The following is a 22,832-nucleotide window of genomic DNA, read 5'->3' as shown; positions in this document are numbered from 1 at the left end:
TAAAAATCTAGATAAGCATTCATATGTTAGTAGCTCATTCCATAAAAATGTTTGTTGTACATGTATGGTATAGTTTTGTTTATCCATTTAAACTTTCGGTTGATATTGTAGTGAGTTCTATGTAAATATCCATATTTTAAGCTATTATGACACGTTAGGCCACTTAAGATTATGTTGATCCTTCTGCGTTTCAAACACATTGAATAATGCAATTGTCACTGAACAAATCATAGTTTGAAAAAATTTCATTGGCCAACTAAATTATGATGGGAAGAAGACAATTTCAGTTTAAAGTTCAAAAGAGGGAATAGTAGTTTACCCAGGTAGTCAGGTATGTACATTGCTGGATAACTGTCCAGACAACTTCTGTGTTTTTCATAAAATATGACATTGAAATTTTTTAAAACTAAGTTCTGCAAAAACTGTTTTGATTGTTTGTGTTAGGGTATTGAAGTCTGGTGGCTAAGGTTCATTTAAAATTATCCATTTTGAGGGACTGTAGCTGTTGAATTCAAGACATTAGACCTCTGGTTTCTTTTTAGTTACTTGTGCCCAGATTTAGCAGTTGAGCAGTACAGAACAAATAATAACTCAAATTAATTTGGAAGCATTAGCAGTAATGAAATTGCCAGGTGTTTCTATGCATGTTCAATTTTATGTGCAAAGCATGAGGACTATGATATTCTTGCATACAAGTTATGTTTTAAGACTTGTTCTCAGTGATTTGCCCTTACTATGTGATTTTTAGGAAGAATTTGCTAAATTAGATATGGCATTTTTTTTTTTGCTGTAATAGTTTTTGTAATAGCTCCCTCAGTTAAATTACAGGATTTGATCCATTAATATTTCCGCAATTTCATGCTGTTGTAGAATGCAAGTATTTTTCACCTAGTCTTTTTCAAAGGCTGTGACATGTATGTTTTCATGTGTTAACAAATTTTAATCGAAAAACTAGTTAAATGTTCCCTATAGACATTTTTGGAAAACCCCTAATAGTTTATACATAAACAAAAGAAAATCTGCAGATGCTGGAAATCCAAGTAACACACAAAATGCTGGAGGAACTCAGCAGGCCAGGCAGCATTTATGGAGAAGAGTACAGTTGACATTTTGGGCCAAAACGTTGACTGTACTCTTTTCCATAGATGTGCCTAGCCTGCTGAGTTCCTCCAGCATTTTGCCTGTGTTGTTTTAATAGTTTATACGTTGAGCTATCATTTGTATTGTTTCATCAAAGCTTTGGAAGGTTGCAAATTGAATACCAATTGCATGTGTATGGGGTGCAAATAGAAATCTGTATGTTATTGTTGTACTCCCCCTTTAATTTTCAGCTGAATGAAGAGTGCAGCTTAAAATGAGACAGGGAAAATTTAGAAAGCATGTTTTTTCATTAAATGCTCACAGTTGTGGTTAGCAGTAAATCTCCTTAACACCATGGTGCAAATTAACATGCTTCTCTGAATTTTCATATGACAGTTGCACTTACAGTATTGAGGGAATCTTTAAAGCATTTTGTTTTAAGTGTATTTTAAAACAGGATGGATTTTTTGACCTACCATAGTTTCCAGAAAAGGCCAAAGCATTACACTTGCTTATGCCTCCTCCTGGCTCAAAGTAATGGACTTTGCAGAGTTTTTTTTACAATTTTATTTTTCCAAAAAGAATGCTGCAGAATTTCTTGTGCTTATGCAGTTTCAGACTGAACTTTACATTGAGGCTTGCATTTGAGAAAGGGAAATGTCTATTTAATTAGTTTTCTCATTCAAAGCAGTATGGTAATCAGCATAAAATAGCAACATTTTAAACTAATTAATGTTAAAGTTTTAAACTCTTAATTACTTTTCATGGGATTGAATCAGTAGCTATGCTTTTCATCGTACATTTGATTTCCATAGTGTGTGCTTGGTTTAAACTGCCATGTTTGTGATTTTTGACATGTGCTATCCCAACAGTTTAAAGTGTTAAGTATATGTGACAAATTCAACTTAGACCATAAGACATAGGGGCAGAATTATGCCATCTGTCTCAGTGAGTCTGTTCCACCATTCAGTCATGTCTGATCCTTTTTTTAAATCTCCTCCTCAACCCCAGTTACTGGCCTTCTCCCCGTAACCTTTGATGCCATGTACAATCAAGAACCTTATCAATCTCTGCTTTAAATTCACCCAACGACCTGACGCCCACAGGTGGATGTGGCAACAACTTCCACAAATTCACCACCCTTTGGCTAAAGAAATTTCTCCGCATCCCTGTTTTGAAAGGGCACCCCTGAGACTGTGCCCTCTTGTCCTAGACTCTCCCACCATGGGAAACATCGTTACCGCATCTACTCTGTCTGGGCCTTTCAACATTCGAAAGAGTTCAATGGGATCACTCCTCATCCTTCTGAATTTCAGTGAGTACAGACCCAGAGTCATCAAATGTTCCTTATATGATCACCCTTTCATTTCCAGAATCATCCTTGTGAACCTCTCTGGACCCTCTCCAATGCCAGCACATGCTTTCCAAGGTGAGGGGCCCAAAACTCTTCACAGTACTCCAAGGTGAAGCCTCACCAGTGCCTTAAAGCCTCAGCATCACAGCCTTTCTCTTGTATTCTAGGCCTCTTGAAATGAATGTTAACATGGCATTTGCCTTCCACACCACCGACTCAACCTGCAAGTTAACATTCAGGGTGTTCTGCATAAGGACTCCCAAGTCCCTCTGCATCTCAGATTTCTGGATTTTCTCCCCGTTTAGAAAATAGTCCGTACATTTATTTCTGCTACCAAAGTGCATGACCATGCATTTTTCAACATTGTATTTCATTTGCCACTTTCTTGCCCATTCTTCTAATCTGTCTAAGTCCTTCTGCATCCTACCTATTTCCTCAACACTACCTGCCCCTCCACCAATCTTCATATCATCTGTAAACTTGGCAACAAAGCCAGCTATTCCATCATCTAAATCATTGATATAAGGCATCAAAAAAAGTGGTCCCAACACCAGCTCCTGCGGAACAACACTATGACTGGCAGCCAACCAGAAAAGGATCCTTTTATTCCCACTCGCTGCCTCCTACCAATCAGCCAATGCTCTAACCATGCCAGTAACTTTCCTGTAATACCATGGGCTCTTAACTTGGTAAGCAGCCTCTTGTGGCACCTTGTCAAAGGCCTTCTGATAGTCCAAATATACAACATCCATTGCATCCCTGTTATCTATCCTACTTGTAATCTCCTCAAAGAATTCCAACAGGTTCGTCAGGCAGGATTTTCCCTGAAAGAAACCATGCAGATTTTGTACTATCTTGTCCTGTGTCACCAAGTACTCCATCACCGCATCCTTAACAATTGATTCTTAACATCTTCCCAACCACTGAGGTCAGGCTAATTGGTCTATAATTTTCTTTCTGCTGCCTTCTTCCTTAACGAGTGGAGTAACACTTGCAATTTTCCAGTCCTCTAATGCCACCACAATCTCTAATGTTACCTCTTTCAGAACCCTGGGATGCAGTTCATCTGATCCAGGTAACTTGTGTACCTTTCGGCCTTTTAGCTTTTCTTACCTTCTCTCTTGTAATAGTAACTGCACCCACTTCTCTTCCTTCGCTCACTGCACCATCAGGCATACTGCTGGTGTCTTCCACAGTGAACACTGATGCTAACTTTAGTTCATCAGCCATCTCCTTGTCCCCCATTATTATTTCTCCTGCCTCAATTTCTAGCAATCCTATATCCACTATCATTTCTCTTTTATTTTTAACATGCTTGAAAAAACTTTTACTATCCACTTTGATATTATTTGCTAGCTTGCTTTCATATTTCATCTTTTCCTTTCTAATTTTTTTTAGCTGCTCACTGTAAGTTTTTAAGAACTTCCCAATCTTCTATTTTCCCATTAATTTTTGCTTTATTGTGTGCCCTTTCTTTTGCTTTTACATAGCTTTGACTTACCTTGTCAGCCATGGTTGTATTATTTTACCATTTGAGTATTTCTTCATTTTTGAAATACATCTGTCCTGCACCTTCCTCATTTTTCCCAGAAATGTATGCTATTGCAGCTCTGCTGACATTCCTGCCAGCAGCTCCTTCCAATTTACTTTGGCCAACTTCTCTCTCGTATCACTGCAATTTCCCTTACTCCACTGAAATACTGCTACATCAAACTTTACTTTCTCCCTATCAAATTTCAAGTTGAACTCAATCATATTGTGATCACTGGTTCCTAAGGGTTCTTTTACCTTAAGCTCCCTAATCGCCTCTGGTTCATTTCACAACACCCAAACCAGTATAGCTGATCCCCTAGTAGGCTCAACAACAAACTGCTCGAAAAAGCTATCTCTTAGGCATTGAACAAACTCACTCACTTGAGATCCATTACCAACCTGATTTTCCCAATCGACCTGCATGTTGAAATCTCCCATGACTACCATAACATTGCCCTCTTGACTCACCTTTTCTATGTCCTGTTTTAACCTGTGGTTCACCTCCCAGCCACTGTTGGGAGGCCTGTATATAACTGCCATCAAAGTCCTTTTACCCTTGCAGTTTCTTGATTCAACATCTTCTGATCTTATGTCACATCTTTCTACTGATTTGATGCCATTCTTTAGCAGTAGAGCAACACCGCCCCCTCTGCCGACCTTCCTATCCCTCTGATATAATGTGTAACCTTGGACATTCAGCTACCAACTACAACCATCCTTTAGCCATGAATCAGTGATGGTCACATCATCATACCTGGCAATCTGTAATATTACAACAAGATCATCCTCTTTATTTCTTAAACTATATGCATTTAGATACAACACCTTGAGTACCGTATTTGCTGTCCTTTCTGATTTTGCATCCCTAATGATTTGACACTCAGCCTGTTGGCCTCAACTAAGTCCCATCACCTGTCTGCCCTTCCTGAGAGTCTGACTGCAAGCTATCTTTACTTTTTTGCCATCTCTTCGATCCTGAGTCCTTTCACTCCAGTTCCCACACCCCTGCCAAATTAGCTAAACCCTCCCCAACATCTCTAACAAACCTGCTCGCAAGATTATCGGTCCCCCTCGGGTTCAGGTGCAACCCATCACTTTTGAACAGGTCATACCTCCCCCAGAAGAGATCCCAATCATCCAAGAACCTGAAGCCCTGCCCCCTACACCAGCTTCTTAGCCATGCATTTATCTGCCAAGTCATCCTGTTCCTACCCTCACTGGTGCATGGCACAGGCAGCAATCCAGAAATTACTACCCTGGAGGTCCTGCTTCTCAGCTTTAACTTGTGTCAATGTATTTTGTAATTACAGTACCTTTACAATTGAAGCATTTTTCATGATTGACTGTACTGGTAAATTTTGGTGTACAATTCACGTGCTGCTTTAACTGTAGCTTTTGTACATAGACAGCCCATCAGTGTGTCCTAAGGCAGATGTGCAAGATGTCTCATTGACCTAGCTACTCAAATGAATGTTCATCCTAATCTAATGCAGTGTCCATAAACTCTTGTGGGCCAAGCTGCGATACTAGGTCCCTAACTATATTGCACAATATTTTTGGATATAACCTGACTTCAGTACTGTTTCATTACATCTTGTTTTGAAAAACTTCCATTTTAGGTTTATAGATCATAGCAGGGTTTTATTCAGAGCTATATAATTATCATATACCTATCTGAATTCAAAGATTGAGACCATAAGACATGAGAGCAAAATTAGGCCATGCAACCCATTCAGTCTGCTCCGCCACTGCATCATGGCTGATTTATTATCTCTCTCAACCCCATTCTCCTGCCTTTTCTCCATTACTTTTGATGCCTTGACTAATCAAGAATCAGTCAACCTGCAAAGTGACACTTTACAGGCAGCAAACAAAACTAGTAACAATTCTATTAATTACACTTTTTTTCTGGACTATGATCACTGCAATTTACAGCTTGTAATTTCCCTTTGGGAGTTGTGCTTTGGAACTGTCTGTACAATCCAGCGTTTTTTTTTTGCAGTATCCTGAAGGATCTGTGAACTGGACTCTCAATAATGTAGGTACAGCTGCGGTGGCTATTTCTGGAGTGGACTTGCTGCTGGATCAAAGTGGTGGGGCCCTGGCCTGAGATTTGAAAAATGAACAGATGTTTGACTGTTGCTGGAGCGGACTTGGGTTGGATCGAAGTGGTGGGGTCTGGGCCCAAGGGCGAAACACAAACCAATGTTTGGCTGATTTAAGCACTGAGCCAGATAGAAAAGGTCAAGGCTGAGGGTGAAAGACATACTGGTGTTCAGCTCACTACTACGCATGGTTTCCTTGCCTTAGCGGTGAACTATCTTTGCAGCTGTGGCCTGCAACTATTGGCACTCATCTCGGTGTTGATCTGGCTCCATGCTGTGGCCTGTAGTCTTCGGGCTCCTGGACTAGCTTTACTTGCCTCAGCATTTAACTGGTTCTGTGGTTGTGGACTTGCTTTCAGTGACTTTGCAGTTCATGTTCCATGTTATTTGTTTACTTTTTATTGTTTGCATGATTTGTTCTTTGTTTTTTGCACATTGGGTGTTTGACAGACTTTGTAGTGGGTTTTTTTTAATGGGTTCCATTGTGTTTTTTTGTTTTGTGGCTGTCTGTAAGAAGATGAATCTCAAGGTTGTATATAGTATACATACTTTGAACTTTGAAATATACCCAAAGACTTGGCCTCTGCAGCTAACTTTGGGAATGAATTTCATAGATTCACCACCCTCTAGCTAAATAAATTCCCCCTTGTCTCTGTTCTAAATGGATGTCCCCATAATCTGAGGCTGTGCCCTCTAGATTCTTCCACTATGGGAATCATTCTCTTTCCAGTCACTATATAGACCTTTCAATATTCAATAGGTTTCAATTAGATCAACCCCCCCCCCCCACCCCCTACCATTCTTCTGAACTCCAGCAAGTACAGGCCCAAAGCCATCAAAGGTTCCTCATATGTTAACTCTTTCATTTCTGGAATCATTCTCAGGAACCTCCTCTCGACCCTCTCTAATGTCAGCACATCGTTTCTGAGATAAACAGCCCAGAACTACTCACAATACTCCATGTGATTTGACTAATGGTTTTTAAAGCCTCAGCATTGTATCTTGCTCTTATATTCTCTCGAAATGAATGCTAACATTGTATTTGCCTTCCTTACCACTGATTCAACCTGCAAAGTAACCTTTAGGGAATCCTGTACAAGGGCTCCCAGGCACCATTGTACCTCACATTTTTGATTTTCCTTTCTATTTAGAAAATTGTCTGCACCTTTGTTCCTTTTCACGAAGTGCATGACCATGCACTTCCCTACACAAAATTCCATCTGGCACTTATTTGCCCATTCTCCTAAATTGTCTGTGTTTCTGCAGACTTCCGACTTTCTCAACACTACCTGTCCTCCCATCAATCTTTGTATCATCTGCAACCTTGGTCAAAAAACCATCAGTTCCGTCATTCAAATCATTGACATACAATCTGTAAAGAAATCTCTCTTTCTTTCTTTCTTTTTAAATCTTTTTATTGAGTAAGTATACAAAAAAGGTAAGCCATATAAACATTAATACAATGTTAAAGTATAATAAAATTCCAAAAGGTAACAATACCAAAAAGAAAATACTACAAACAATGTAATTTAAGCATAAGAAACCAAGATAACATAATAGTATACTAGATTTTATATATATCAATGGAAAAAAAGAAAAAAAAACCCCCAAAAAAAACCCACCGTGCAACTAACTAAAAGCAAAGCAAAGCAATGGGCTAACTTGAAACCAAACAGAGTTAAACTTAAAATCACGTCCTCAATCCCGACCTCCATTAAAACAGTGAAAAAAAACAAGAAGGGTAAATATTACATTAAATGAAAATATCGAATAAAAGGTCCCCAAATCTGTTCAAATTTAAATGAAGAATCATAAAGGTTACTTCTAATTTTCTCCAGATTCAAACATAAAATCGTCTGAGAAAACCAAAAAAAGGTAGTTGGAGCATTAAGCTCTTTCCAATGTTGTAAAATACATCTTTTCGCCATTAAAGTAAGAAATGCAATCATTCTACGGGCTGAAGGGGAAAGATTACTAGAAATTTTAGGTAGTCCAAAGATAGCAGTAATAGGGTGAGGAGAGATATCTATATTTAATACCTTAGAAATAATATTGAAAATATCTCTCCAAAAAGTTTCCAAAGTAGGGCAAGACCAAAACATATGAGTTAAAGAGGCTATCTGCCCCGAACATCTATCACAGAAAGGATTAATATGCGAGTAAAAACGCGCTAACTTATCTTTGGACATATGTGCTCTATGCACCACTTTAAATTGAATTAGGGAATGTTTAGCACAAATAGAGGAAGTATTAACTAATTGTAAAATCTGCCCCCAATCATCCACAGAAATGGTAAGCCCCAATTCCTGTTCCCAATCTACCCTAATCTTATCAAATGGAGCTTTCCTGAGTTTCATAATAATATTATAAATCATAGCCGATGCACCTTTCTGACATGGATTAAGGTTAATTATCGAATCTAAAATATATATAGGAGGAAGCATTGGAAAGGAAGGAAGTATAGTACTTAGAAAATTTCTAACTTGTAAATATCTAAAAAAATGTATTCTTGATAGGTTATATTTATTAGATAATTGTTCAAAAGACATAAGGGAACCATCTAAAAATAAATCCAAAAACCGTAAAATACCCTTAGTCTTCCAAGTTTGAAAAGCGCGATCCGTAAAAGAGGGAGGAAAAAATATGTTACCTAAAATAGGAATCGCTAACCCGAATTGATTAAGATCAAAAAATTTTCTGAATTGAAACCAAATACGCAAAGCATATTTAACGATCGGGTTAGAGACCTGCTTAAGGCGTTTCGAATCAAAAGGAAGAGATGAACCTAAAATAGAACCAAGTGTATAACCCTGAACAGATTGTAATTCCAATGCTACCCATTTAGGAATAGATAGTATATCCCGGTCAAGTAACCAAAATTTCATATGTCGAATATTAATAGCCCAATAATAAAATCTAAAGTTAGGTAATGCTAAACCTCCATCTCTCTTAGCTTTCTGTAAATGTATTTTACCCAGTCTCGGATTCTTATTCTGCCAAATAAATGAAGAAATTTTAGAGTCGACTTTATCAAAAAAAGATTTAGGAACGAAAATTGGTAATGCCTGAAACACATATAAAAATTTTGGCAAAAAAAACATCTTAACTGCATTAATACGACCAATCAAAGTTAAATATAAAGGAAACCATTTAGATGAAAGTTGAGTAATATGGTCTATTAATGGTAAAAAGTTAGTCTTAAATAAATCTTTATGTTTACAAGTAATTTTAATCCCAAGATATGAAAGGTAATTATTAATCAATTTAAATGGAAATTTATAATATAAGGGAAGATGTTTATTAATCGGAAAAAGTTCACTCTTACTAAGATTTAATTTATAACCTGAGAAAAGACCAAATTGTGCTAATAACTCTAAAACAGCAGGAATAGATCTCTCAGGATTAGAAATATATAAAAGTAAATCATCAGCATAGAGTGATAATTTATGGGACTTTAATCCCCGAGTTATCCCAGTAATATTTGAAGATTCTCGAATAGCAATTGCAAGAGGTTCTAATGCAATATCAAATAATAGGGGACTAAGAGGACAGCCTTGTCGAGTACCACGAAAGAGAGGAAAAAAAGGTGAGTTTAAAGAGTTAGTACGAACCGAGGCTACAGGGGAGTGATATAACAGTTTAATCCAGGATATAAATTTCAGGCTAAAATTAAACATTTCAAGCACCTTAAATAAATAAGGCCATTCTACTCTATCAAAAGCTTTCTCGGCATCTAAAGAAATAACACACTCAGGAACATTTTGTGAGGGAGTATAAACGATATTTAACAATGTACGAATATTATAAAAAGAGTAACGACCTTTAATAAAACCCGTTTGGTCTTCCGAAATAATAGAAGGAAGTACTTTTTCTAGTCTATTTGCTAATAACTTAGAAAAAACTTTAGAATCAACATTTAATAAAGATATTGGTCTATAAGATGCACATTGAGCAGGGTCTTTATCCTTCTTTAGTATTAAAGAAATTGATGCTCTATTAAAAGATTCCGGAAGTTTACCAAGTTTCAAAGAAGCCTCAAAAACCTTATAGAGCCAAGGAATCAATAAAGAAGCAAAACATTTATAAAATTCAACGGTAAACCCATCAGGGCCAGGAGCTTTCCCCAGATTCATAGAAAAAATAACATTCTTAATCTCATCCATTGTAATGGAAGTATCTAATAAAGAAGACATATCCTGTGAAATCTGAGGAAAGTCTAACTTATCTAAAAAATCATTCATATATTTAGAATCTCGAGGAGACTCCGATTGATATAAAGAAGAATAAAAATCACAAAAGGTTTGATTAATCCCCACATGATCCAATATCAATCGATCATTTTGGTTATAAATCTGATTGATTTGAGATTTAACATAATTAGATTTCAATTGATTAGCCAGCAACTTGCCAATTTTATCACTGTGAACATAAAAATCACTTCTTGTTTTCTTTAATTGGTTTACAATCGAGGACGAGAGTAGTAAACTGTGTTCCATTTGGAGTTCAGTTCTTTGTTTGTATAGCTCCTCAGAAGGAGCCATAACATATTTCTTATCAATTTCTTTAATCTTGTCCACAATTGCCATCTCCTCCTGCTTCTGTTTCTTCCTCAAAGCAACGGAATACGAAATAATCTGACCCCGAATATAGGCTTTAAAAGTGTCCCAAAGAGTGTTAACCGAAATATCTTCTGTATGGTTAATTATAAAAAAAAGCTCAATCTGTTCATTCATAAAATTAACAAAGTCCGAGTCCTGAAGCAACAGCGAATTAAAACGCCATTGTCTATTGTTTGGTATATTGGCCATAATTTTAATAGAAAGCTTAAGTGGAGCATGATCCGAAATGGTTATAGAATCATAATCACATTTAATCACTGAAGGAATGAGACGAGAATCAATAAAAAAATAATCAATTCTTGAATAGGAATGATGAACATGTGAAAAAAAGGAAAAATCTTTTTCCTGAGGATGCAGAAAACGCCAAATATCCGTCGACCCAGAATCAGAAAGGAAAAAATTAATCAAATTTGCAGATTTATTAGGTAAAGTCCGTAAAGGAGCCGAACGGTCCAAAGCTGGAGATAAACAGGTATTAAGATCTCCGCCCCAAATCAATGAAAACTCGTTCAAATTCGGAAACTGATCAAACAATGATTTATAAAATTCCGGACAATCCATATTAGGAGCATAAACATTAACCAAAACTACTTTTTTATTAAATAGTAAACCACTAACCAATAAAAATCTACCATTCGGATCAGAGATAATATCCTGTTGTATAAAAGTAACTGAGGAATCTATAAAAATAGAGACGCCTCGAATCTTAGCATTGGAGTTCGAATGAAATTGTTGGCCCTTCCAGAATTTGAAAAAACGTAGTCTGTCCCCCCTCCGTACATGGGTCTCTTGTAAAAATAAAATTTGTGCTTTAAGTCTCCGGAACACTTTAAAAACTTTTTTTCTTTTAATAGGATGATAAGAAATCTCTCAAGTTTGACCACTGTGGAACAGCATTAGTCGCTGGCAGCCAATCAGAAAAAGGCCCCCTCTATTCCCACTTTTTCCCTCATGCCATTCAGCCAATCTTCTGTAAATGCTATTGTATTTACTGTACTGCCATGGGCTCTTATTAAGCAGCTTCGTGTGTCACCTTGTCAAAGGCCTCTGAAAATCCAAGTGAACAACATCCACTGACTCTTCTTTGTCTCCTTTATCCACTGATTCCCCTCTGCCTGTGATTTTCTCAAAGAATTCCAACAGATTTGTAAGGCAAGATTTTCCCTTAAGGAAACTATGCTGACTTTAGCCTATTTTATCATGTGCCTCCAAGTATCCTGAAATCTCTTTCTTAATAATGAACTCCAACATCTTCCCAACCAGTGAGGTCAGGCTAACTGGCCTACAATTTCCTTTCATCTGGCTTCCCTCTCTTCTTAAAGAGCGGAGTGACATTTGCAACTTTCACATCCATTGAAACCATACCAGAATCTAGTGATTCTTGAAAGATCAGTACTAATGTCTCCTTAATCTCTTCAGCTTTCTCTTTTAGAACTCTTGGGTATATTCATCTGGTCTAAGTGACTTACCTACCTTCAGACCTTTTAGCTTCCCAAGCATCTTCTCCTTAGTAACATCAACTAAACTCACTTCTGCCTCCTGACACTTGAATTTTTGGCATTGTGCAGTTGTCTTCCACAGTGAAGAGTGATACAAAATGCTTATTTAGTTCATTCGCCATTTCTTTATTCCTCTGTTGCTACCTCTCCAGCATCATTTTCCAATGGTCTGATTACTCTCATTTCTCTTTTGCTTTTTATATATCTGAAAAAAAAATCTCTGGTATTCTTTATTGGCTAGTTTACTTTCACATTTAGAATATAAACTGTAGTTTGTAAAGTTAATAAAGTAGAATTGAGTGCGTGACTCCATCTCCCATGCAGTCATAGGTCTTTTACTTTTGGTTTATTGGACTATTTGAGTATCTCTATACAGAAAATAATTTTTCATCAGTGTTTCTGTAATTCCATTTTGTATATTTTTATGTACATAACTGTGATCCTTACCTGAATTTGGAAGCACAATTTGCTTACATTATCTGTTGGTAATAACTGAAGAAAGTGGCACAAAACACTTAAATTTACTTCGAATATAGAAATTCACTCAATATTTATTATCAAAGTACATACATCACCATGTACAACCCTGAGATTGATTTTCAAGTGGGCATACTCAGTAAGTCTGTAATAGAATAATAATCGTAACAGAATTAATGAAAGACTGCACCAACTTGTGTTCGATCTGTCAGCAAAACGAATAACTAAGCAGTAAATATCAAGAACATGAGATAAAGAATCCTTGAAAGTGAGTGGATAGGTTGTGGAAACATTTCAGTGAAGGGGTAAATCAAGTTACTTATCTCCTTTGGTTCAAGAGCCTGAGGTTGAGAAGTAATAACTGCTCCTGAATCTGGTGGTGAATCCTGTGGCTCCTGTACCTTCTTCCTGATGGCAGCAGTGAGAAGAGAGCACGTCCTTGCTGGTGGGATCCATGATGATGGATGCTGCTTTCCGGTGACAGCATAGCTTTTCACATAGATGTGCTCAATGGTGGGGTGGGCTTTACCTGTGATAGACTGGGGCATATCCATTACTTTTTGTAGGATTTTCTGTTCAAGGATGCTTCCATACCAGGCTGTGATGCAGTCATTCAATACATACATCTAGAGAAGTTTTAGACGTTATGTCGAATCTTTGCAAAACTCCCAAGGAAGTACAGGCGCTTCTGTGGTTTCTTCGTTATTGCACATGTGTACTGGGCCCAGGACAGGTCCTCAAACAAAAAAAAACACCAGAATTTAAAGTTGCTGCCCCTCTCCACCTCTGATCCTCTGAAGTCTGGCTCATGGACCTCTGCTTTCCTTCTGAAGTCAATAGTCAGCACCTTGGTCTTGCTGACATTGAGTAAGAGGTTGTTATGGCATTACTTAGCTAGCTTTTCAACCTCCCTCCAATCTTAGAGTTGTCCTAAATAAGTGGCTGTCTCAATTAACCAATGGCCCAATTAACTGGAATCCATTGTACTTGTGTTCTTAGGTATGCAAGTGCTTTCCAAAGGGCATGTTGAGTTTAAAAGTTACTTGCCTATTACAAGTAGCCGATTATCTTTTTATACTGCTTGACCTGATGAATATTTGCAGCTCTTGTTATCATTGATAATTTGTACTACTCATTGTGTCCTTGATATTTTAAACATACTGTCTGACAGGCAGTAGTGATTGTGGTTGCAATAAAATGTGAATTTAGAAGAAACGATGTCTGCATGTACATTGTAGTTCTCATCATTTATATGAACTGAGCATGCAAGTTTAACCAGTGCATTAGAATAACAAATCTGATCAAATGCTCGAAGAGCTTTTTTTTTTCTTGCATCCTTTTGCAGAATTCTAAACTGACGTTCAAACACTTGTTAAATGAGTTTCTTCATGATGTTAATTTTCATTCTGTGTCACTTCACTACTTAGTTTAGTAATTGATTTAGAACTTGTTGATTAGTTGACAAGTTTTGCTCCGGCCTTAATTAAAATCAGGCACAAGATTGTTTAAGTTGAATGTTCTCAATATATCGTCTTTAAGTATTAGAAAATTTGATGAGCTAAGCCATTGCATAGAAATAAATTTTATATTCAACCATGATATCTAATTATTGAAAACTGGGGGGTGTGGGGAGGCTGTATTTATCTACCTTGAAGGGAGAAACAAGTGGATACAAGAACATTCAGCTGGATAGTATACTGAAACTGATCAGACTATGTTGGATTTGAAATTCCTGCTAACCTTTCAAAGGTGAGTTTAGCAGTCTTGCATCTTTTAGTAATCCCTCTTCAGAAATTAGCATTAAAATCTAATACTCCAGGACAATATAATTGTTCATACAAAATGCTGGAGGGACGCAGCAGACCATGCAGCATCTGGAAAAGGGTATAGTTGACATTTTGGGCCAAGACCCTTCATCAGGACTGGACAGAAAAAGATGAGTAGATTTAAAAGGTGGTGGGTAGGGGAGGGAGAAACACCAGGTGATAGGTGAAACCAGGAGGGGGAAGCGTGACGTAAAGAGCTGGGAAGTTGATTGGTGGGAGAGATACAGGGCTGGAGAAGGGGGAATCTGATAGAAGAGGACAGAAGGCCATGGAAGAAAGGAAAGGGGTAGGAGCACCAGCGGGAGGTGATGGGCAGGAAGATAAGGGTGAGATAGGGAAATGGGAATGGTGAAGGAGAGGGGGGCAATTATCAGAAGTTCAAGAAATCGATGTTCATGCCATCAGGTTGGAGGCTACCCAGACTGAATATAAGGTGTTGTTCCTCCAAAGTAAGTGTGACCTTATCGAGGCAGTAGAGAAAGCCATGGACTGACATGTTAGAATGGGAATGGAAAGTAGAATTGAAATGGGTGGCCACTGGGCGATCCCGCTTTTTCTGGCGGATGGAGTGTAGGTTCTCAGCAAACTGATCTCCCAATCTACGTTGGTTCTTGCCGATTATACAGGAGGCCACACCGGAGCACTGGACACAGTATATGACCTCAACAGACTCACAGATCTGTTGTCACCTCAGCTGGAAGGACTGTTTGGGGTCCTGACTGGTAGTGAGGGATGAGGTGTAGGGGCAGGTGTAGCACTTGTTCCACTTGCAAGGGTAAGTGCCAGGAAGGAGATCAGTGGGGAGGGATGAGTGGACAAGTGAGTTGCATAGGGAGCAATCTCTGTGAAAAGCAAAAAGTTGATGGGGTGGCCGGGGGGAGGGGGAAAGATGTGCTTGTTGTTGGGATCCTGTTGGAGATGGTGGAAGCTACGGAGAATTATGTGCTGGACTCAGAAGCTGGTGGAGTGGTAGGTAAGGATATGAGGAACCCTATCCCTGATGGGGTGAGGGCAAATGTGCGCGAAATGGAAGAGATGTGGTTGAGGGCTGCATTGATGGTGGAGCAAGGGAAGCCGTTCCTTTGAAGAAGGAGGTCATTTCCTTAGTTCTGGAATGAAAAGCCTCATCCTGAGAGCAGATGTGGTGGAGGCAGAGGAACTGAGAGAACAGGATGGTATTTTTACAAGTAGTAGGCAGCCGTCGATCCCGGGGTATCATGGGTTTGCGCCTCTGGTGGTCTGTGTCCTCTCCGAGGCTCAAGCCTAGGCAGGGAGATTTGAAGAACCGGCTGTTGTCCATGCAGTGGGTTCCCCGCTCCACGTCATTGATGTAGTCCAAGGGAAGGGCAAGTGTCAGTACAGCTTTGCACCAGTGTCATCACAGAGGTTGCCAGAGTGAAGTTGTAAACAACATCGAACTGTCTGAGGGACCCCGGCTCCAGATTTCTTCCTCGGGATTTACCTCTGAAGCATTTCCCATGGGTGAGTATGGCTGCAAGGCAGCAGAGGTTTAAAATCAGAGTTTTCCTTTGAGGCAGGCTGCCATCCAAGGCTGACGAGCCCCACCTTCCCAAAGCAAATGGTTTTGAGGTGCCAGTGGTCTGCCTTTGCCCCTTCTCTTGTCAGTGGAAATAATTCCACCAGACCTAATAGCTTGGCCACACGTGAAGGCTAAGAGTTGGACTTGGTTGTCAGAGGTTTTTAGAGTTGCACACACCATTTGGAGCACTTTAAAGGTAGTGGGAGCTTATCCCCACTATCACTTCTGGCTATGACAACCTTAGGAACCTTTTACAAGTAGCACCCTGGGAAGAGGTATAGTCTAGGTAGCTGTGAGAGTCTGTGGGTTTATAATAGACATCAGTAGATAAGCTGTCTCTAGAGATAGAGACAGAGCGATCGAAGAAGGGAAGGGAGGTGTCAGAAATGCACCAGGGGAATTTGAGGTCAGGGTCGAAGTTGGAGGCAAAGATGATGGAGTCGACGAGCTCTGCATGGATACAGGAAACAGCACCAATACAGTCATCGCTATTGCTTAGGAAAAGTTGGAGAGTGACGCCAGTTTAGGTTTGGAATATAGGCTGTTCCATGTAACTAACAAAAAGGCAGGCATTGCTGGGACCCATGAGAGTACCCATGGCTACTACACCTTCTGTTTGTAGGAAGTGGGAGGAGCCAAAGGAGAAGTTATTGTGTGAGGACATGTTCCACCAAACAGAGGGGAGTGGTGGTGGAGGGAAACTGGTTGGATCTGGTGTCCAGAAAGAAACGGAGAACTTTGAAGCTTTCCTGCTGTGGGATAGAGGTGTATAGGGGCTGGACATCTATGGTGAAAGTAAGAGGCTTGGGGCCAGGGAAATTAAAATCATTGAAAAGGTTAAGAGTGTGTGAAGTGTCATGGATGTAGGTGTGAAAGGACTGAACCGGGGGTATAAAACTCAGTTGAGGTATGCAGATATGCGTTCAGTGGGGCAGAAACAAAAGGTCTACCTGGTCCGGTAGGTTTGTGGATCTTGGGTAGGAAGTGGAAACGGGAGGTGTGGGATGAGGGAACTGAGGTTAGTGGCAGTGGATGGTAGCTCCTCAGTTTCATAAGGTCAGTGATTGTCTCCCGCACCACGTCCTGGTGCTCCTTAGTGGGATCCTGTTCGAGGGGTAAGTAAGAGGAAGTGTCTCGGAGTTGCCGTTGGGCTTCAGCAAGGTAGAGATCAGTCTGCCAGACTACTGTAGCATCCCCCTTATCTGCGGGTTTGATGGTGAGGTTATGATTAGTGCAGAGAGTGTGGAGAGCAGAGCATTTGGAAGGAGTGAGGTTGGAATTGGAGAGAGGAGTGGTGAAGTTGAGATGGTTGATGTCCTGTAGGCAGTTGCCAGTGAAAAGGTGCAGAGCATGTAGAAGACCAGAGCGGGGTGTCCTGGAAGAGGAGGAGGGTGAAGATGGGAGGAGAGGTCATCAGTGCGAGGTGGAGAGTCCTTCCCAAAGAAGAAGGCATGGAGATGGAAATGCTTGAAGAGCTCAGCATAGTGAGGGGGTGCAGAACTCACTGTGTGGGAGCAGGTGGATAACAGTGAGGCCCTTACTGAGGACAGAATGTTACAAAGGTGTAGCCCTTAATACAGTTGTTGCTGGGATTTGTAGGCAATGTTGAACAGAGGCCCTGTTAGGATTCTCAGAGATGTATAAGACCTCTGGGTGACTTGAAGGAAACAATGGACTTTCATTTTTAGTACACTAGCTGCATTATCATTCAACTGCTATAGCAAGTTGTGTGGGCATTGCTATTTGTGAGGACTTGCTATATTTCCTACATTCCGTGAAAGTGTACAACAAATCTTTTTGTCAAAACTGTTCATTAAAGCCAAATGCTTGAGTTTAGTGATAAGATCTTAAGAGAAAACTTGGAAAAATCTTATGATTTAACTGACTGGTCAACAGCAGATGGCTGTTAGGTAAATGATGGGCTGTGTAGCTGCTAAGTGGGTACTTGTGAAATTAGCCTTGACTACTGTTGTTTCTAATTTTGAATAATCATAGATCTATACAGCAAGGAACCTGGTGTTTCAAACTTATCCATGTCTTTCTGAGCATTTCTTACATTTGGCCCGTATCCCTTTTCTTAACTTATCTATGTACCTCTTTAAATGTTTTTAAAATATAATTATACCCATCTCTACCACTTTTTCTGGAGGTTTGTTCCATATACCCACCGCCCCCATGTGGGAAAACTTGCTTCTCAGATCCCCTGTAGATCTCATGTCACCTTTAGCCCTATGGCCTTTAGATGTAAACTCTGCTACCCCAGGGCAAAAAGACTGACAGTCCAACTTATCTATGCCACTCATGGTCTTATAAATCTAAGATTTTTCATTATCAGTCACTTTCATTCCAGGAAAACAGTCCTAGCCTGACCAGTCTGTCTTTACAACTAGCCCTCCAGCCCTGGCAACATCCTGGTGAATCATTTTGCATTCTCTTCAACTCCCTATGGTACGCTGACCAGAACTGTGCACAATATTCCAGGTATAGTCTCATTACCGTCTTGTCTAGCTGTAGCATGACATCCCAACTCTTGTACTCAGTGCACCAACCAATGAAGTCGAATGTGTTGTATGCATTAACTACCTTGTCTACTTATTTTGCGAATTTTTTTTTCACTGAATTTAGAAGCATACAGCCAGTAAATTGGGTTCAAACCTCCATGCAAACTTGATATATTGGGAACAAAAATAGTGTTTTGACTATTGAGGCTGCTGAGGATCAGTTATGTGCAGGTTTTTATAGGGCTGTAGTCCTATTATTATCTAGATGTTCAGGAAAATTTAAATAAATTAAAGATTGATGTTTATGTGAGCATTGCAGTTCTCATTGTCTTTAGCTTTTGATGCAGAATTTGGGTTAGAATCAGTCATACAATATGGAAACAGATCCTTTGGCCTAACTTATCCTTTGAAGACGGTCCTAGTTGCCTTTGTTTGGCCCAAATCCCTCTAAAGTTTCCCATCCAGGGGTTCCCAACCTGGGAGCCACAGACCCCTCAGTTAAGGGTCCGTGGCATTGAAAAGGTTGGGAACCCCTGATCTAAATGTTTCTTACTGTTGTACTTATTAAAGTATATTTTAAACGTTTCATAAAGGGTAGTTTTTGAGCACAAGTGAGAAAGAATCTTTGGCACTAGTTAAACTTCGAGAAGTAGGGACAGTTTAACTAATGCCAAAGATTCTGTAGGTCACAATATGTTAGCAATACTTCTGTATCAGTCAAGGAATAGTGGGTATTTATGACAAAGAAGATCATAAGTGAGTTTAGGCTTCACACAGACCTAGCAAATTAAAATTACAAAGCTAGTTTTAAAGAATAGTTTCAGCAATGTACTCAAGATGGCTTTCTTGCAGTGAAAAAGATGTTTTAGATGTTGGTATTTATAATGTGTATTTCATTAGTAATCACATATTTAAATAAGCCTCTGGGGGTGAGTGATGTGATCAAAAGATGACAGGGTTATCATTCTTGCTGGATATAAAAAATTTTAAGTCTGAATCTAGAATCTTGTGCTTGAAAATGTCTAAATGAGGCAAGAAGTAGATCAGGAAATTCAGATTAAAGCTATGATGCTTATAGATATACATTACATTTTACTTGAATATTTGTTATAATTCTTTTTAAGTGTGTATTAGGAAATAAAGCCATACTCAAAAAATAACCTATGTTTGGCGAAGTTTAAGGTGGGTATTAGATTGAAATTACATAGGTGTATAACAAAACCTATAGGCCTGAAGAACTAAGTTAATTTTAGGAACCAGAGAAAGATGGTTTAAAAGAAAAGGTGAGAACATTTATGTATGTCAGCATAACAAAAATAAGAAATGAACTACATCTTTGTTTTGCTATTTAATCTCTTATTAATATAATTTATAAAAATCTGCCACAGGTATATTATAAGAGCAGTAAAATAAATGTTGGTTCCTTTAGAAGCCAAAGTAGGAATTAATAAGGAAGGGGGTGTGAAGTGGTAGGGAAAGGAATTTAACAAACCTTTTCCAACTGTCTTGGTAAAACACTAAAAGCATTGTAGAATAATTGTGGGTAACCAAACAAAAGCAAAAGTAACAAAACATCATCACTGGAGGGAAAAATTGTTTGGTAATCTAGTGAGGCTAAAATGTCCACATAATGGCTTGTAGACCTGGTGCATGCTTTAGTTGTGTTTGTTTTTTGCTAGCTTCTGGAAAGGCCCCAACATTCAAGAAAGCAGTACTTGTAATATTTTTGCTCAAAGAAACTACATTTTTGTTGATAAAATGCTGTTAATCAAGAAAGTAATAAAATAACACTATGCCCAGTCATATTGTTTCTTGAATAAGCATGAGTTTTGTACAAGGGAAATGGTATTTGCCTTTTAGAATATAGCTTTAAAGATGTCACTTGCAGCATGAGTAAAGGGGAACCAGTGGGTGTGATGTATTTGGATATCTAGGAGGCATTTGATTAAAGCATTATACAAAGGCTCATGGGATTGAGATAATTGGATGGGAAGCAGAGAATTGGGATTAACAAGACATTTTTCTGGCTGGCAATTAATTACTGGGGCATTAGTGCTGGGGCTTTGATTATTTGAAATCCTTATTGACCTGGAGGAAGGGATTGAGTGGGATGTAATACTCGGTTTCTGGACAATGCAATGGCAGGGCTGAAAGAATAGAGTTTAGAGTCTGCTAAGGGATGTCGACTGGCTAAATGAGATGTGTGGTGGTGGTGGGAAGGGGTGGGGTTGGGCCTAGAATAGAAGGCAGGTGGGAGTGCAATGTGCACAAACACCCGGGTTATCCATTCTGTTGGGAAGATGCCAAAAATCATGAAACGTATGTGATAGTTAAATGTTAATGTTAGAGAATTTTTATTGTGCTTTGCAAATAAAACCCAGTGCAGTAAAACTGGTAAACCTGTCTGACTGGATGGAAATCCTGATAGTCATTTGAAGGGTGTGTAAAGTACTTTTCCCTCCGCTAGCTTGCAGGTCACCCTTGGGCAAGGTGTAGCATCTACTTAGCCTCCCCCCTGCCCCCCCCCCAAATCAAGGTCATGTGAAACCATAGGATCAGGTGGTGGATGGTCGTATGAGCAGCTGGTGCATAGCACAAGTCCTGGTTATGCAATCACTGATGCCAGGTAGACAATCTCTGAAGAGTATTGATAATGGCTGGGGTCACCCATCTTATAAAGACACTGCCCAAGAGAAGGCAATGGCAAACCATATCTGTTGAAAACAATTGCCAAGAACAATCATGGTCATGGAAAGATCATGATTGCCCATGTCATACGATATGGCACACGATGGTGATATTTACCTCACTCTCTTGTGAGTTATTGAAGTCCTGTTTTCTGCACCACCTTTAAACTTACTGGGTTCAGTGGGAAATTAATTATAATACTGTGCAATATCTTAATCAATAACCTTGAATTAAAAATGTATAAATTGGGATTATTAAGAATGCCAAACAGTACTCTATAAAATATGAAAGTTTAGCACCGGAGATCCAAATTTATTAGGTTATTGGAGTCTTATTGTATGCAGTTACAACCAACAATTAGAGAGAAAAATAGTCATTGTATTGAAGAGGAGAAGGAATTGGATTCCATCTGGAATGCTCTGTAAAATTTTGCACTCTTTAAGTATATTCACGCTTTTTAGAGTGCAGCAAAGAGTCGCTGGATTGACTTGGAATGAGGGAGTTGTCATACAAGTAAAGAATGAACAGAGTTCAGAAGGTAACATTGTGTAATCTGGCAGGGCTGTGCTGTGATGATGTTTCCTATGGGTTTAGAAATCGGGGCATGATCTCAGATTAGGAAGTGTTTGGAATTTCCTCTATTAGACTATAGTTACTGAGTCATTAAATATATTCAAGCTGTCAGTTTGGACAGTATTGCATTTTGTGGAGATTAGCTCCCACTTTTGCATACAAAAATAAGATCAGTTCTAACCTTGTTGAATAATAGAGCACGTTCAGGGAATCACACGGCTTTCTTTTCTTTATTATTTGTGCTACTGTGATGAACTTGCAGGTTATCCAAATCAAATGAAAAATATATCAATGATACAGGAAAAAAATATTATGCATTTCATACATAGTTGCATAATTTATAGACCCAAATATATGTCAGAGATTAAATGTTGCATATTGGATTGTGACTTTTCTATCTTAACTTTTCTGCTCTTAGACTTTCTTGTGGGGGAAGCTTAAATATGACAAAATTGAGGGCTATTTTCTATCTTTAGTAGGTATCGTTTTATAGTTTGGTAGATTCCAATTAATGGGGACACATTGGGACTAGTACATTTTGGCCCAATTAAGTAGCTGTTCCAATTAGTCTGAGTTTTAAGGAATTAGTTAAAAAGTTATTAAAAATATAAACTACCATTTAACTGCTTAACAAATTATGTATTTAAATGAAGTACAGAGCAAATTAGAACCCTACTAATACTGCTGCAGTACTATAAAACTTATTAGTTCCTAATAATTATCGATGGAAGAATTCGTCTAGTGTACACTGTGTTCTTTTGACTATAAATGAACAAAATCAGTGCAGACAGCTAATTCAGATAATGCTTTATGCCTTCATGTAATGTTTTAGAGGATTGCAAGCTCCAAATCTTCATTTTCATTGTAACATTCAAGATGATTGTCGATACCTTCAAATTCTTAGTAATTGCTAACTCGTTGAAGTAATGAAATCATTTAATTTTCACTCCGAGCCACTTCTGGTATCTCCAAGACTGAATGCTTGAAACTCCATGAGCAAAACAGTTCTAAATTGTATTATTATTTGCCAACTCTCA

At 38.8% G+C, this 22,832-nt stretch overlaps 1 protein-coding gene across 2 annotated transcripts in view; it reads left to right on the top strand.

The window, feature by feature from the left end:
• The window catches only part of arid2 (AT-rich interactive domain 2), a 126,856-nt gene that overhangs the window by 1,987 nt on the left and 102,037 nt on the right, over window positions 1-22,832 (top strand). The gene's annotated exons all lie outside the window — the stretch shown is intronic.

Source organism: Mobula hypostoma, chromosome 9 (assembly GCF_963921235.1).
Source record: "Mobula hypostoma chromosome 9, sMobHyp1.1, whole genome shotgun sequence".
Classification (NCBI taxonomy): domain Eukaryota; kingdom Metazoa; phylum Chordata; class Chondrichthyes; order Myliobatiformes; family Myliobatidae; genus Mobula; species Mobula hypostoma.
Note: the sequence above shows the minus strand (reverse complement) of the source record. Positions and strands in the feature narration are given on the sequence as shown.